Source organism: Notolepis coatsorum (assembly GCF_963971535.1).
Source record: "Notolepis coatsorum genome assembly, contig: SCAFFOLD_461, whole genome shotgun sequence".
Lineage (NCBI taxonomy): Eukaryota > Metazoa > Chordata > Actinopteri > Aulopiformes > Paralepididae > Notolepis > Notolepis coatsorum.
This window is the reverse complement of record NW_028174081.1, coordinates 74,120-86,165: the sequence shown is the minus strand read 5'-3', so window position 1 is coordinate 86,165 and position 12,046 is coordinate 74,120.

Genomic DNA, 12,046 nt, shown 5'->3' with positions numbered 1-12,046 from the left:
TTGTCATTTGGGTTTCGCTTCCCCGCAGCCCTAGCTGGGCCGCAGCGGAGGCGAGCAGAAGGGTCTTCTCTGACCCGTCATCGAGGACGGCGTAAGTGTCCAGGACTTTATTCTGGTAGCTTAGTGTCACACGCACTACTTTTAGGAGTACTCGGGCTCCACTGCTGCTGGCGGGATCGATGTACATGACGCTCGCTTTGCTGCTGGATGGTGCGGGTGAAGGGCGCCGTCTGTTACTGTCGTGAAGTATGTCCAGATGGGCTCCATCGCACTTGGTGCACCTTTTCTTTAAGCGGCATTCGGCTGCCATGTGTGAGCGCGCACAGCGAAAACAGCGCTTGTTGGACTTTATCCATTGACTTGCTTCCTCCGCGTTCAGCTTGGGGAAGGAGTCACATTGCGCTAGCCAGTGTTCTTTCTCACAGTAGGGGCACACTATCTTCCACTTCTCCGTTCTGGAGGGGGTACTGTGGCTCCTGCTGCTCGGTACTGACTCCGATTGGTGCATCACCGATTTTCTTCCATCATTTAGTCGTCTGGTTCCTTCTCTGGAGCCAGGGGTGCTCCGTCCGAATGTATCTAGCCGTAGGCTGCTGACTTCTCTCGCCAGGAAGTCTGCTAGATCGAGGAGGTTCGGTTCGGGGCCATTCGGGTCTCGGTGGTCTCTCTGCCGCCTAAAACGCTCCTGTCGAGCGGGCGGCAGCTTCTCCAAGATCCTTTCCACATTTGAGTTGGCGTAAAATTCATGCCTCCCCTTCTCTCTCTGCGCTCCCAACATCCCTACCAGGGACTGCACTCTGATGGACAGGTCGTCCAGTGCTCGATTGTCTATTGCTGGGGGTAAGCGGTCGATGTGTCGGATCTCCTGGATCACGTAATCCCATATGCGCCCATACCTCTGGTCCAATGCTACCAGCGCTGCTGTGTATGGGGTGGTGGAAGTCGCGTAGGCGAGCGCTATATTATGTGCGCGGGGTACCTTTAAGTGCTTCAGTAGGATGGCGTATTTATGGCGTTCATCCAATACATCCACCAACATGGTCTCCAGACACATGCGGAGTTCTGTATACTGGGCCCGGTTCTCTTGGGTGAAGTCGGGTACCATAGGCGTGCCAATGTATGACGCTGACTGTGGATACATCGGCGAGCGTTGGGGGAGAGGCCTCCTAGGCGAGTCTCCTCCCGCTCCTTGGTATGGGCTGGTACCGGCAGTGTACCATGGCCCGCTTGTCCAGGTGCTGTTCCTCGGTGCGGGTCGTGCGTCGTGCTCACCCGTGTATAGAGTCGGGGGTCTGTAGCGCAGCTCCGCGGGAGTATAGCCGGGGCTGTACCGGACCTCCTGGTCCGGTAGAGTACTGTGCTGTCGTCGGGCGTGGTTCTCCTCCTCTTCCTCTTCGTCTTCAGTTAGGTCATCCAGTGCTTGTAGTCTCTGGTTTAGCCTCTCCACAGGATATGCTGCTCCTTCCCGGTTGCTAGGTCTCGCTTGGACCGGTGGGGGGAGGTGGTCTGTGGGGGGTATAGACCTCGTCTGTTGGTCAAGTTCAGGGTTGTTTACTCGGCTAGGGGATGCCGCCCTGGAGGTGTGTCTAGACGAGTTCCTGGAGCCTCTGGCGGAGGGAGAGGGTGTTGTCCGTCTGATCAGCTGTTCTATTAGTTGCGCTTGCTGTCTGTCGTGCTCTGCGTCCCGTAGAGCACCAGCAGCTGCTCGCTGGCTGTCTGCTCGGTCTCGGGCCACATTCTCTTCCATCTGAATGCGTCTTATTTCTAGACGTATATGCTCTTCTTCGCTCCGCTGCTGGATCTGCAGTCGGTCGCGTTCAGCAGCGGCGTTCAGGCTGATGAGGAAGGCCTGCTGTAGGGTCCTCTCTGCCTCGCTGGGAGAAGGCGGTTGTATAGGGGAGCCTTCCCTCGGGGTACTCCTTGCGGAGCCTTGGAGCTCTATCTCCACGGTGCTCTCCCCGTCTTCTTCCGTGCCGAGTTCTCTCTCGGTAGCGTTGTATTCCTCCCGGGACTCATCGGGGACTACTTCTTCAGTACTGGCGGGGTGTGAAGTCATGTCTGGTTCCCACTGGTCCCCACCGTGAGCTTGGTCAGTTACATTAGAACCCGTAGGGGCCTCTATGGTCGGGGTAGTCTGGGCGTTGGGGTTAGACATACTTTTACTTTCTAGTTTTACCGCGTTTACTGTTAGTAGAAGACTAGGTTGTTGACTGACAGCGTAAGCCTCTAAGTACTGAGGGAGCCGTCGTTCGCGCTGCGGGCGTTGGTTAGGAGGATCGTTTCGTGGAGTGTTCATCATAGGCCATTTCAATATTAATAACACTATATTAATATTACGCTAATTACCCATCCGGCTCGAAGGACCAACTGTAACTGAGGGGTACAATTCCCTGACTGTATTGTTAGATATGATACTTACTACCACTACCTCTTGTACTTTAGACTCTGGCCACCCAGTACTAGGCATAAATAATTATGGTAAACACTCCCACGTAGATGAAACGATCCAACACAAATGTACCAAGTCGAAAGTCTGCGTTTAATAATAATTAATACATAGCAAAAGGTATGTAGAGCAATCACTTAATTACATTTATGATTTGAAATAGGATGCACTTTTATGGCAAATTAGTATTCGTTGGTATATCAATAGAGAACGTCCAATCTCTGGTGGCGCAGGCGGTAAATATACAACCTGGAATATTTAAGGAATAATAGCAATGATACTTTAATGATTATAGAACTGGATACACTAGGGGGGAATTCCGGTCGCTTGTAAGACAACTGGAGAAGGGGGGGGGGGGGGTAGAGTCTGGCTGTATCCGTCTGGCTGAGGGTATCCTGGGAGAACCCACGGTTGTGCGGCTCTGTGCCTCAGCGATCCTCGATCCACAGATGAAAGCAGTTGGACTCTCTGTGGGCCGGCTTCCTCCGGTCCACGATGGAGAGACGTGAAGCGACCTCGTCGTGTAGAGCGTCTCCTCACCTGACGTCCTCTCCGGGGGGGGGTTTCCAACACACGGCAGTGTTGGTCTTTATCCATAGAATAATCACTGTATACAAAGCATAATCCGTGCCTGGGAAGGCGGGCTGTCGTCGGTAGAATAATCCGGTATGCAGGTCCACTCGCTCGTCGGCTCTGGGGCTCCTCGGGTGCAGCCTCACATGGGGTCGGCCACCCTGGATAAGCAGCCAGTTCTACCCGAAACGATGGGGGTACTGACTACAATAATATTCTCACCGCACGAAGCACTACATATGAATAGACTATTATTAGCTTAATAGACTACGTCCAACTCGACGATATAGTGCCAAATATGACTATTCAAATATTAATATACACGATGTCTCAATACCGATGGTAGGCCGAACTTGGCCTTACTCCCACACGTGGCGTCGCGGGGAGGCTTTACGTCTGTCACTCTATTGGAGGGTAAGAAACTGGACTAAAAAAGGAAGTCCTACTTTAGTAGCGCAGTATATATACGCACTATGAACAAATAGTACCATTAGTGGTGCGGTAGCCAGATTCCTACGCGGAACTAGGACTTGTTCGTACATGTTGAGCGGTATGTTTGAACTGGGTCTGGGGGGTATGGCAGCCTGGCACCAAGGTCTCGACCAATAGTAGAATGGAGACTATTATGGGATGTTCAGTAGGCTAGAATGGATATTCAATGCATATTGTACAAGGAATATACAAGGGATATCAGGGAATATTAGAGAATATACAAATACAATTAAATATATATATATAAATAAATATATATATTCGGTTTAATCTGGCCCTTCACAACAGTGTGTAATACTGCAATAGTTTAATACATTATTTTGTTTTATTTCCTCAAACAGACATGTTCATGTAACTTGCATCAATCCGATCATACTTATTATAATCTATACCCTTAATTTCAGTCACCTTTCAGCCAACTGTGTTGAAGATTTGTAGCTTGGTCCAGAGTTTTTTTTTTTTTTTTTTTACCTATACCAGATAATCTGTAGCAGGCTAAATGTGAATAAAACACATTGAAAGCCAGGTCAAGAGGCTAAAAGTGAGGTTAGGTTTCTTTTTCAGAAACAAATTGTGCTTTTTTTTCTTTGATTGTCAAGGATAAACATAAATTATAGACATCTAAAATCATGAAACAGGTCAATTTTTAGTAGATTTAATCAATAGTCAGAAGGATAATGCTATTTTAGTCAAGGGTTGAGATATATCACCCCCATGACACATCCCTATTTTGTAAGACAAGCAGTTTGATGTTGTAATTTCAGTGATTAGACTCGTTTGCCTGTATACATTTTTTATCAATCTGCTTTTGGTGTATTTTTTAGGTGTTTGGTTATGTTTTTATCTGTCATTTTGATCAGGTCTAGCTAAAAGAGGGGATTTATGATCTCAAATGACTAAGGTTTACCAATTGTCATGCATGAATTTCAACTCTAACGTGTTACATAAGTAAAACAGACTATTTGCAAACAACATTGTTCTAAACAGTGTATCTACTATAGACAGTTTTGTATTTATATTTTAGCTAAATGTAAAAAACACAATCCTAGTGAATTCTGAATTTGATGTTTATTGGATGAATGTCAAGGATAAACATAAATTATAAACATCTAAAACCATGAAACTGACTGATACACTTAAAACAGACATGTCAACATAGTTTTTTTTTCCTGTTTGCATAATGATAAGGTATAAAAACAAAACGCTTCAATACAAATGTATTTTTTAGAAGTTTAGTACGATCAAGCCCCAAATGTATTTTCTTTAACCTGATCTAAGGTACATTATACAACTCATTTATGAATTACTTTGCAACGTCTAGTTTTTTTTAGCCCCCCAGAGTTTTATGCTCTCAATATTATGGATATGCATTAAATCCTACACACGATAGGAAATATTCAATCAACTCAAAGATGATGGTTCTAAGGTAAATAAAATGTAATTCAGTCAACATAGTTAGTGTATAGTATGGCTAACATGTATGAAAGTTGTTGATACAATATTATAATTCATAATTTTGCAGAAAAAAAGCTAAATACAGAGTATTACCGGCGAGGTTGTTTGATTTTTGTCCCGATGATTGAAGGAAATTCATTTTAAGAACCATTTAACATGAAACATCTTAATACAAAGATGTATTTTTATTCATTATAACCATGAAAATAATGCAAGGTCAGGTTTTACTGTGATTATAGTGTTCACAGATAGGAATGTATCATTCACATTCAATTATCCAAATGTACTCTGAACAGACTTGTGAAGTTAGAGATAGGAATGTATTATTCACATTCAATTATCCAAATGTACTCTGTTTGAGTCAAATTTACTCTGTGAAATGTACTCTGCGAAATGTAAGGTGTAGCAAAAACAATTCATATTGTTTCAGTGATGGCCTGGTTGATGGCTACATTGTCGACATGTCTTATTTTTGATTCTTATTTCATTGTATAGTGAATCCAGGGGTATAGTGGATCGATTATATTTTGTTTTTATAATATTTTATAATATCAAAACATGTCTTATGTTCTTATATATATATATATATATACAAGTCTTATAGAATGATGTAAAAAGAGTTCTACTAATATATTTCACTTTAAAAACGTGTACAGAAAGATAAATTTCCGACCCCCGGAGCCCTGTCAGAGTGTATACAGGTTCTGTACAGTATACCACATGCAAATCCCATATGGTCTAGCGGTAAGGATGCCCTGCTTTCATCAGGGAGGCGCGGGTTCGACTCCTGCTATGGGAATAACACCTTTTTCTATACATAACAAATGTGTTGGTATGTTTTATTGTAACTGTTTGACTGTTTTTAGTGCAACACTACTGTCACCAACATCTAAGAAGGGTCTAGGGTTATCTCCTCAACACTAGGTCGGAGATGCATTTAAGTCCTATCGATAGTTTTTCCATACCTTTTGCAAGGATATGTATGACTGTGTTGCATTCATTTATTTTAAATTTGGTGGACTTTATGGTATTTTATAGCTTATTCATGATTGTGATACTTCTTATTGAATTGTTTAAAGAATATGTGTTTAACCCAAGGGGTGATTAATGTATTGTTGGACCTTACAAATATGATTTGATCCCAACAAGTGGTGACATTTCGAAGTCTTAAAGGGATCACATTCACATAGCTGAATATAGTTGCACAACTGGATAATATTTGTATTATTACTAGGATGAACTTAAAAAAGTTAGAGAAAAGGTAGAATGAAGCGCAGTTGTGTATATTATACATTTTTTTATTAAAGAATATTACAAATCATGCTGCAACCTTTTTTATCAATAATATAAGCGTGCATAACATCAATAATGTGATTAATATCTAAAGTTTCTAAAACTTATGATTTTTCAGTTTAAAAGCCGTAACATCCACTATTACGGTGTATAAACATAACAGGTGTGCTCTGTTAAAATGACCATTCATATGATCTAAAATAGTAACTAAGCCGTTTTCGGATAGAAGACTTTCATCCTCTGAGAGTGTCTCTATCATATATTGCCAATTATTTAACAAGCCTTTCTCTCTCACCAGCTTCAACATATTTTCAAAAAGCCTTAAGCGCAGGCTATTGACATTCCCGGTTACAGTGTATAATTGGGGATCGTTGACTTTATTAGCTATAGCATGTTTTAAAAGCAATGCAAGATCATTGTTTATAGAGCTCATAATACAGCTGCTAGTCCTGCTGTAGAAATTACCCATTTCCTATGCTACGATCCTGGTACTTTAAACAACAGCTGATACTTCAAAGTTTCTGTCAAAGACTGCGACTGTCAAAAAAGATTATGCGGGTGTGTATTTCTGTAAGGGGATGGGGGCGAAGCTTCGGACGGGTCTGTATGATGCTATAGATGTGTAGGATAGAAACCTATATATTTAGAGAGTTCCCTCTTAGAGAGACCCTAAAAAAAATAAAATGGCGAGCATTCTAGCTACAACGGTTAGCCATGTTACGGATAGAGCTACCAGGATTAAAACCATGTTACTTGCACCTTGCAGATATGGTAGATCTATAACGAACTATGCCCGGTCCTCGGTGGTGTCCTAGGATTTGAATACGATGCTAGAGCTGAGAGAATACTGTTCTACAAGATGACCGTGGAGGATTTCCAGGGCGTTGCAAGCAGGCCTGAGATGTATCTAAAGGAGACGGAATTTTGGGAAATGAAAAAGGCTTCTTTTAAGTCTATGGATGGACTGATGGGTAGAACGCTTAAGGATGGACAGCTAATCACGCTGTTAATAGGCCATAGCCGGCTAGGGTACGGGTATGTGCATTACGAGGGTAGGATATCTATAAAAAGTACTCCGACACTTGATGTAGAGCCTGATCTAGCCATCTCCAGGCGGTATAATTCAACTCTTGAGCATTTCATCTTCTCACTTCCGGTAACCAAATGGCTGCAATGTCTCCAGACATGCGTGGAGGTCCTTCAAGAGGTGTTCGAGGCGAGAAGGCTCTTACCGAGCGAATTAGGGGACCTGGAGTACGATTGACCATCGAGGGGGGCGGAGAATGGGGCGTGTCAAGCCTAAATCCTCCTTTAAAAAATACTTACAGCGCATTTTGTACTTTTAGATAGCAATCATGGCTTTGTATATGTCACATGAGACTGATCCTGCTAACTCTGCATTGGATACACTAGATAGCCTGTCTCCACTATACACGCCTGACGATGTTGAGACACTACCCGCTGGCGGTTATAGATTCATGGACCCTCCTTCAACGCGATCAAACTTTGCTTGGTATGAGGCTGATCCTTCTAAGAATGGATTGGATACACTAGATAGCCTGTCTCCACTATACGCTCCAGACGAGGAAGTTGAGACATTACCCGTACCCCTGTATGGTTCAACTAAAACTCCTTCATTGCAAAGCCTCCTAGACAGCTTTAGGACTAGATACAGCCCTCTTTCAACGATTTGGGAGACTTCATCGCCGGATTCACCACCGTCAAACCCCGTCAGGTGTACGAATCCTAATAGCCCCTGGTACACGGGTCCTTGGGAGACTTCGTCGCCGGATTCATCACCGCCAAACCCCGTCAGGCATATGGATGTCCCTCCTAATAGCCCCTGCTACACCCCTCCTACATCAGAATCTGATGTATTCCACCCTGACCCCGAAGAAATACCTCTCGTTGATGTAACCAACATAGCATCAGGACTGCCATCCCCAACCGGGGGTACGGTTAAGAGACTGTGTCCTACTAGAAGAAAAACCTTCCACTTCCCAATCAAAGTATCTACTCTTAAAGCCTTAGTGACAGCCGCGGAGCTGTCAGGACAATTGTACATTGATGGGTAACCGGGAATGTCAATAGCCTGCGCTTAAGGCTTTTTGAAAATATGTTGAAGCTGGTGAGAGAGAAAGGCTTGTTAAATAATTGGCAATATATGATAGAGACACTCTCAGAGGATGAAAGTCTTCTATCCGAAAACGGCTTAGTTACTATTTTAGATCATATGAATGGTCATTTTAACAGAGCACACCTGTTATGTTTATACACCGTAATAGTGGATGTTACGGCTTTTAAACTGAAAAATCATAAGTGTTTAGAAACTTTAGATATTAATCACATTATTGATGTTATGCACGCTTATATTATTGATAAAAAAGGTTGCAGCATGATTTGTAATATTCTTTAATAAAAAAAATTATAATATACACAACTGCGCTTCATTCTACCTTTTCTCTAACTTTTTTAAGTTCATCCTAGTAATAATACAAATATTATCCAGTTGTGCAACTATATTCAGCTATGTGAATGTGATCCCTTTAAGACTTCGAAATGTCACCACTTGTTGGGATCAAATCATATTTGTAAGTGTAACAAGGTCAATTGAAAATTGTTTATTATTTTTATTAAGGATTGAAATGTTACCAAATCCTGTTTACAATTGTTTACAAGTGGTTATTATTATTTATTATTTCTTTATACCAAAGGCACTTTTATCTGAACGTAACTTGGAAAGTTCACGTTCAAGAGTGTAGCACTTCCGGGTCAAATATTCGCGCGTGTTAGGAGCAACCTTCCGGTTTGAGTTCAGTTTGCAACGAGAACCCAACGTGAGAGGTATGTCTATTACTGTGGCGCGTCGCAATATTGTGTTCACACTGTTGTATATATTATATTTTGTATAAGAATTGAATGTCGATAGATAATAATTACTTGATAGTGTTGTGACGAACGGTGTGGTTATATAATATGCACAATTGAAAGTCTTAGTCGGTGTATTTCACAGAGGCAATATAGTCAACTATTGTTCTTTGTCAACAGACATGACTGAGAGCACATGTGTGACGCTGTTTCCTTTTGTGGTATTCACCATTCGTTCTATGCAGGTATGTGCCTTAATATGTGTTTATTGTGCAAATATATTGTTTATGCAGTTTGCAACGAGAACCCAACGTGAGAGACATGACTGAGAGCACATGTGTGACGCTGTTTCCTTTTGTGGTATTCACCATTCGTTCTATGCAGGTGGTCTCCATTGCAGCCCGCCAATAAATGATTGAACAGTGTCCACATGTGCCGACTCATCCCTAAGCCTCACACACAGAACACAACGCAGCAAGGATTCACGGGCAGAACGTCCGTTACATAAGGTCCAACAATACATTAATCACCCCTTGGGTTAAACACATATTCTTTAAACAATTCAATAAGAAGTATCACAATCATGAATAAGCTATAAAATACCATAAAGTCCACCAAATTTAAAATAAATGAATGCAACACAGTCATACATATCCTTGCAAAAGGTATGGAAAAACTATCGATAGGACTTAAATGCATCTCCGACCTAGTGTTGAGGAGATAACCCTAGACCCTTCTTAGATGTTGGTGACAGTAGTGTTGCACTAAAAACAGTCAAACAGTTACAATAAAACATACCAACACATTTGTTATGTATAGAAAAAGGTGTTATTCCCATAGCAGGAGTCGAACCCGCGCCTCCCTGATGAAAGCAGGGCATCCTTACCGCTAGACCATATGGGATTTGCATGTGGTATACTGTACAGAACCTGTATACACTCTGACAGGGCTCCGGGGGTCGGAAATTTATCTTTCTGTACACGTTTTTAAAGTGAAATATATTAGTAGAACTCTTTTTACATCATTCTATAAGACTTGTATATATATATATATATATATATATATATATATATATATATATATATATATATATATATAAGAACATAAGACATGTTTTGATATTATAAAATAATATAAAAACAAAATATAATCGATCCACTATACCCCTGGATTCACTATACAATGAAATAAGAATCAAAAATAAGACATGTCGACAATGTAGCCATCAACCAGGCCATCACTGAAACAATATGAATTGTTTTTGCTACACCTTACATTTCGCAGAGTACATTTCACAGAGTAAATTTGACTCAAACAGAGTACATTTGGATAATTGAATGTGAATAATACATTCCTATCTCTAACTTCACAAGTCTGTTCAGAGTACATTTGGATAATTGAATGTGAATGATACATTCCTATCTGTGAACACTATAATCACAGTAAAACCTGACCTTGCATTATTTTCATGGTTATAATGAATAAAAATACATCTTTGTATTAAGATGTTTCATGTTAAATGGTTCTTAAAATGAATTTCCTTCAATCATCGGGACAAAAATCAAACAACCTCGCCGGTAATACTCTGTATTTAGCTTTTTTTCTGCAAAATTATGAATTATAATATTGTATCAACAACTTTCATACATGTTAGCCATACTATACACTAACTATGTTGACTGAATTACATTTTATTTACCTTAGAACCATCATCTTTGAGTTGATTGAATATTTCCTATCGTGTGTAGGATTTAATGCATATCCATAATATTGAGAGCATAAAACTCTGGGGGGCTAAAAAAAACTAGACGTTGCAAAGTAATTCATAAATGAGTTGTATAATGTACCTTAGATCAGGTTAAAGAAAATACATTTGGGGCTTGATCGTACTAAACTTCTAAAAAATACATTTGAAGCGTTTTGTTTTTATACCTTATCATTATGCAAACAGGAAAAAAAAACTATGTTGACATGTCTGTTTTAAGTGTATCAGTCAGTTTCATGGTTTTAGATGTTTATAATTTATGTTTATCCTTGACATTCATCCAATAAACATCAAATTCAGAATTCACTAGGATTGTGTTCTCATGTTTTTTACATTTAGCTAAAATATAAATACAAAACTGTCTATAGTAGATACACTGTTTAGAACAATGTTGTTTGCAAATAGTCTGTTTTACTTATGTAACACGTTAGAGTTGAAATTCATGCATGACAATTGGTAAACCTTAGTCATTTGAGATCATAAATCCCCTCTTTTAGCTAGACCTGATCAAAATGACAGATAAAAACATAACCAAACACCTAAAAAATACACCAAAAGCAGATTGATAAAAAATGTATACAGGCAAACGAGTCTAATCACTGAAATTACAACATCAAACTGCTTGTCTTACAAAATAGGGATGTGTCATGGGGGTGATATATCTCAACCCTTGACTAAAATAGCATTATCCTTCTGACTATTGATTAAATCTACTAAAAATTGACCTGTTTCATGATTTTAGATGTCTATAATTTATGTTTATCCTTGACAATCAAAGAAAAAAAAGCACAATTTGTTTCTGAAAAAGAAACCTAACCTCACTTTTAGCCTCTTGACCTGGCTTTCAATGTGTTTTATTCACATTTAGCCTGCTACAGATTATCTGGTATAGGTAAAAAAAAAAAAAAAAACTCTGGACCAAGCTACAAATCTTCAACACAGTTGGCTGAAAGGTGACTGAAATTAAGGGTATAGATTATAATAAGTATGATCGGATTGATGCAAGTTACATGAACATGTCTGTTTGAGGAAATAAAACAAAATAATGTATTAAACTATTGCAGTATTACACACTATTACACTATTGCATGATTACACATTTGCACAATATTACACTATATAACACTATTACATACTATTATAGGACTACCCTA